Source organism: Oncorhynchus kisutch, linkage group LG7, assembly GCF_002021735.2.
Source record: "Oncorhynchus kisutch isolate 150728-3 linkage group LG7, Okis_V2, whole genome shotgun sequence".
Taxonomy (NCBI): domain Eukaryota; kingdom Metazoa; phylum Chordata; class Actinopteri; order Salmoniformes; family Salmonidae; genus Oncorhynchus; species Oncorhynchus kisutch.
This window is the reverse complement of record NC_034180.2, coordinates 42,542,145-42,548,144: the sequence shown is the minus strand read 5'-3', so window position 1 is coordinate 42,548,144 and position 6,000 is coordinate 42,542,145. Positions and strand designations below refer to the sequence as shown.

The following is a 6,000-nucleotide window of genomic DNA, read 5'->3' as shown; positions in this document are numbered from 1 at the left end:
CCTGCGTGTCATGATCTCGTCTGGTGGGGACAGACAAAATCAACATGCGCACGTTGGCATGGGCAGAGCCGGTTTGGTTAAGGTGTGAAGATGATCAAGAGGTACAGAGAGACGTTAACTAGAAGGGAGGAGAGATGGATGGAGGAGAAAATGCTAGAAGAAAATAGTAACATTATGAAACATAAGAAATACCACAGAGGGAATGGGTGTAGCTATGTGATTAATGGGTTAAAGTGAAGCTGTCCTACAGTCCATCTGTTTTACACTAATTGGTCATTTGACCAATCACATCAGATCTTTTTCCGAGCTGAAACCGATAGGTCAAAAGACCAATTAGGTTTAAAAAAAATGAAAAAGATCAGAATTGGACTGCCTGTGTAAACACAGATGGATATCTGAGCTCAATATGAGCGTAGAGGAAAGCCTCCCATTCACTCTGCTTGGTGCCACTGTCATGGTGCATTCACTTTGGGAACATTTTGTAAATATATATATGTGTTGCTTGAGACCATTTCCAATCTAAATGTTTGTATAACTATATGCATATAGCCTGTTTCCTAAAATAACTTTAAGACACAAATGCTTCTTCTTCATCATCCTATCATCAACCTATTGTATTATGTACAGTGTTCTTGGGTGTTTTGAAAGGCGTTTATTTAAGTGGTAATGCCAGAGAAGCCGGTGTCTGGAAGATATATTGGCACGGGTGTTAGGCCCGAGACGAAGTCAGATGGAACAGAGTAAAAAGGCATTTTAACGTTATAGATTTAGCCAGTGGTAACTTGTAGAATGGACACCGACTGGAATGTGGTTTTAACCAATCAGCATTCAGGATTAGACCCACCCGTTGTATTAACATGAAATGTATCATTTGTATTATTCTTATTATCATCCTCAAGCTCTTTACCCTTTGACCTCTCCCCTCTGTCATGGTCATGAATGAAGGATCTTGTTAATTTAACTCAAGACGTGCTGGAACAGAAAGTTGCTTATATTGTATCATTTATTATTCACACACCTTCTGGTCTGCAAAGCTACTATGCATTTAAAAAATAGACAGAAAATAATTGTACATATGCTGAGCCCATTTCATATAGAGGTATATTCCAACATAGACACTTATCATTTTTATTTTAGATATTTAATTTTTCCTGCGCTGTTTTTGTTTGCAACTGTTACGTCCTCCTTTGAGATGGGAAGCATCTGTTTGATTGATGGGGGTAGGAAGAAGTTGTCCCTGGAGGCTGATCTAAGGTCAGTTCTGTACCCTCTAATGGTTAATGATTAGTACTCAGGGTGGGTAATCTGGTCCTAGATCTGTTCCTAACTTCAACCTGGAGCCTGTTGATGATGGTACACTCCAGGGTCACGTTCAGGATGGTGCAACGTTTCAAAACATGCACATATAAATGTATCATGTTGAACAGATTGTCTGTTTTGTATAACAGGGAATTGAGTCCACTCTCTTCGCTGCATTTCTAACAATCGAACGTCTCACCTTCCTGAATACACCCTGGGCAACCCATGGAAACGTCTCACTCCGGTGGTCAAATCAAATGTATTTATATAGCCCTTCTTACATCAGCTGATATCTCAAAGTGCTGTACAGAAACCCAGCCTAAAACCCCAAACAGCAAGCAATGCAGGTGTAGAAGCACGGTGTCGTGGTGTCTTGGTTGTCAGGGGGTCTGATATGTTGTAGAGAGATCTATTTCTCTGGCTGTACAGTCTGTGGGGAGTAGGAGAGGTACTGTAGCTAGCAGGGTTGGCCTCATCAGTCAATTTTAGGAAGGGAAATGATATTCAGACAAAAGATCTCCTGAAAAGACTGAATAGAAATGGGATTGACCTGTAATCCATCCCATGCTAGCTAGGCCTTACTGTGCGGTGGCTGGGCAGGGTGTGTGTGCTTTCAGGAGGCACAAACAGGGGGAAATAAACCCTTTTGAAATGGGAGACTAACATAGTTGGACCAAAAAGATTTCCTCCTAATTGTGCCTGCTCAACCTGACCCATGTCTGTGTGTAACTCCATCATCAGAAGCACTTCTGACAGACAAACGGACTGAGAATCTGACGGTGACACAAGGATTGCTGTAAATAAAGGATTGTATTCAAGTAAATGTGTGTTGTTTTATTCTCTTAATGTTACCGTGCTCAACAATCCTGATTTAATTTAAGGGTAAGTAAACCAACCCCCGTCCCACAAAGTAAGGAAAAATATTCAAATTATCCAATGTGCAGTTATTATGTACATGAACCAATAAGAGCGCTGTTTTTCATGTGCTGGTTATGAACAGAACATTTCCACCAATGTTTACCATAGATGGAACCCACATAGAGCCTGGATGGAACCCACATAGAGCCTGGATGAAACCCACATAGAGCCTGGATGGAACCCACATAGAGCCTGGATGGAACCCACATGGAGCCCGGATGGAACCCACATGGAGCCCGGATGGAACCCACATAGAGCCTGGATGGAACCCACATGGAGCCCTGATGAAACCCACATGGAGCCTGGATGGAACCCACATGGAGCCCGGATGGAACCCGGATGGAACCTGGTTTACTATCTACCCAGGTTTAGCTGCAATGTGTCATGTAACGGTGTCATTACGCTGTGACACATCATTACTACTCAGATCCCCAGTGGTGGTATTAGCATACATGGCCTGCCCAGTCTGCAGACAACAGCAGAGAACCATCCTTAAGTGTGTGTGTGTGTGTACTCAATTACAACAGTAATTCATCTTCCCCAATGGGGGAAAGTAGATGTATCAATGCCTCTGGCAGAGACTGAGTAAGCCTTCAGTTTTTTGAAGAATGTGTTTGAAATATTAATGTAGACTGAACAAAAAATGATATATATATATATATATATATATATATATATAACAGGGATGATTCTTTTTTTGCTGTTTCCCATGCTTGTTCAATGAACCATAAACAATTAATGAATGTGCAACTGTGGATCAGTCGTTAAGACACTAACTGCTTACAGACAGTAGGCAATTAAGGTCCCAGTTATGAAAACTTAGGACACTAAAAAGGCCTTTCTACTGACTGGAAAAACACCAAAAGAAAGATGCCCAGGGTCCCTGCTCATCTGCGTAAATGTGCCTTAGAGATGCTGCAAGGAGGCATGAGGACTGCAGATTTAATTGCAATGTCCGTACTACGAGACGCCTATGACAGCACTAAAGGGAGACCGGACGGACAGCTGATCGTCCTCGCAGTGGCAACAACAGGATCGGTACAGCCGAACATCACACCTGCGGGACAGGTACAGGATGGCAATAACAGCTGCCCGAGTTACACCAGGAACCCACAATCCCTCCATCAGTGCTCAGACTGTCCACAATAGGCTGAGAGAGGCTGGACTGAGGGCTTGTAGGCCTGTTGTAAGGCAGGTCCTCACTAGTCTTCACTGGCAACAACGTCGCCTATGGGCACAAACCCACCATCACTGGACCAGACAGGACTGGCAAAAGGTGCTCTTCACTGACGAGTTGCGGTTTTGTCTCACCAGGGGTGATGGTCGGATTCACGTTTATCGTAGAAGGAATGAGCGTTACACCGAGGCCTGTACTCTGAAGCGGGATCGATTTGGAGGTGGACGTTCCGTCATGGTCTGGGGCGGTGTGTCCCAGCATCATCGGACTACCCTTGTTGTCATTGCAGGCAATCTCACCACTATGCGTTACAGGGAAGACATCCTCCTCCCTCATGTGGTACCCTTCCTGCAGGCTCATCCTGACATGACCCTCCAGCATGACAATGCCACCAGCCATACTGCTCGTTCTGTGCGTGATTTCCTGCAAGACAGGAATGTCAATGATCTGCCGTGGCCACTGAAGAGCCCGGATCTCAAGTCCATTGAGCATGTCTAGGACCTGTTGGATCGGAGGGTGAGGGCTAGGGCCGTTCCCCCAGAAATGTCTGGGAACTTGCAGGTGTCTTGGTGGAAGAGTGGGGTAACATCTCACAGCAATAACTGGCAAATCTGGTGCAGTCCATGAGGAGGAGATGCACTGCAGTACTCCATGCAGCTGGTGGCCACACTAGATACTGACTGTTACTTTTGATTTTGATCAGGCTGTTGATTGTGGCCTGTGGAATGGTGTCACAGTCCTCTTCAATGACTGGGAAGTCTGGAACACGCTGTCGTACACGTCGATCCAAAGCATCCCAAACTGCTCAATGGGTGACATGTCTGGTGAGTATGCAGGCCATGGAAGAACTGGGACATTGTCAGCTTCCAGAAATTGATTAAAGATCCTTGCGACATGGGGCCCCGCATTATAATGCTGAAACATGAGGTGATGGCAGCGGATGAATGGCACGACAATGGGCCTCAGGATCTCATCACTGTGTCTCTGTGCATTCAAATTTCCATGGCTAAAATGCATTTGTGTTCGTTAACTGTAGTTTATGCCTTCCAATACCATAATACCACTGCCACCATGGGACACTCTGTTCACAACGTTGACATCAGCAAACCACTCGCCCACAGGACGCCATACAGGCTGTCTACCATCTGCCCGGTACAGTTGAAACCGGGATTCATCCATGAAGAGCACACTTCTCCAGCGTGTCAGTGGCCATCGGAGGTGCACATTTGCCCACTGAAGTCGGCTACGACGTTGAACTGCAGTCAGGTCATGACCCTGCTGAGGACGGCGACCATTAATATAAGCTTCCCTGACACGGTTTCTGACAATTTGTGCAGAAATTCTTCGGTTGGGCAAACCCACAGTTTCATCAGCTGTCCAGGTGGCTGGTCTCAGACGATCCTGCAGGTGAAGAAGCCGGGTGTAGAGGTCCTAGGCTGGCGTGGTTACATGTGGTCTGCAGTTGTGAGGCCGGTTGAATGTACTGCCAAATTCTCAAAAACTGCATTTTGAGGCGATTTATGGTAGAGAAATTAACATTCAATTCTCTGGCACAGCTCTGGTGGACATTCCTGCAGTCAATTGCATGCTCCCTCAAAACTTGAGACATCTGTTGTGTGACAAAACTGCACATTTTAGTGTGGCCTTTTAGTGTGCTCCAGCACACGGTGCACCTGTGTAATGATCCTGCTCTTTAGTCAGCTTCTTGATATGCCAAACCTGTCAGGCAAAGGATGCATGCTCACTAACAGGGATGTGAACAAACTTGTGCAAGAATTTGAGAGAAATAAGCTTTTTGTCCATCTGGAACATTTCTGGGATCTTTTATTTAATCTCATGAAACATGGGACCAACACTTTACATTACATGTTGTGTTTATATTTGTGTTCAGTGTATCTCTGCAATTATTATAACTCTGCCACTGACAGCAATTGTGTGCGTGGGCCAGTCAGGGTTACCATGGGGCTATGTTCTCAGCCCCTGGATGAAGTGTTGCTTCTGACACCCTGCTTTGATCACACACTAGGGGAGAGGAGAGGAAAGGGGGGAGAGGCCTGCCCCAGGGCGCATGAGAGGGGGTGAGGGGCCCAAGGCAGAGGAGGTGAGGAAGAAAGGCTGTGAGGGAGATGGAGGGGGAGAGGAGAGAATAGAAGAGGGAGAGACGGGGAGAGAGGCCCTCCAGGGCACATGAGAGCGTGTGAGGGGAGAAGGGGTAAGTAGAATGAGTGAGAGGGGAGAGAATAGGAGAAGGGTGAGGTAGAGAGGAGATAATAGGAGAAGGGTGAGGTAGAGAGGAGATAATAGGAGAAGGGAGAGAATAGGAGAAGGGTGAGGTAGAGAGGAGATAATAGGAGAAGGGAGAGAATAGGAGAAGGGTGAGGCAGAGAGGAGAGAATAGGAGAAGGGTGAGGTAGAGAGGAGAGAATGGGAGAAGGGAGAGAATAGGAGAAGGGTGAGGTAGAGAGGAGAGAATGGGAGAAGGGAGAGAATAGGAGAAGGGTGAGGTAGAGAGGAGAGAATAGGAGAAGGTAGAGAATAGGAGAAGGGTGAGGTAGAGAGGAGAGAATATGAGAAGGGTGAGGTAGAGAGGAGAGAATATGAGAAGG

At 46.0% G+C, this 6,000-nt stretch overlaps 1 protein-coding gene across 1 annotated transcript in view; it reads left to right on the top strand.

The window, feature by feature from the left end:
* Positions 1–2,117, top strand: part of LOC109893796 (kinesin-like protein KIF26B) — a 111,309-nt gene extending 109,192 nt beyond the window's left edge. The window contains exon 17 of the mRNA XM_031828082.1: positions 1–2,117. This exon is cut by the window's left edge and continues 2,047 nt beyond it. The gene's annotated coding sequence lies outside the window, so the exon portion shown is untranslated.
* The last annotated feature ends 3,883 nt before the right edge of the window (positions 2,118–6,000 follow it).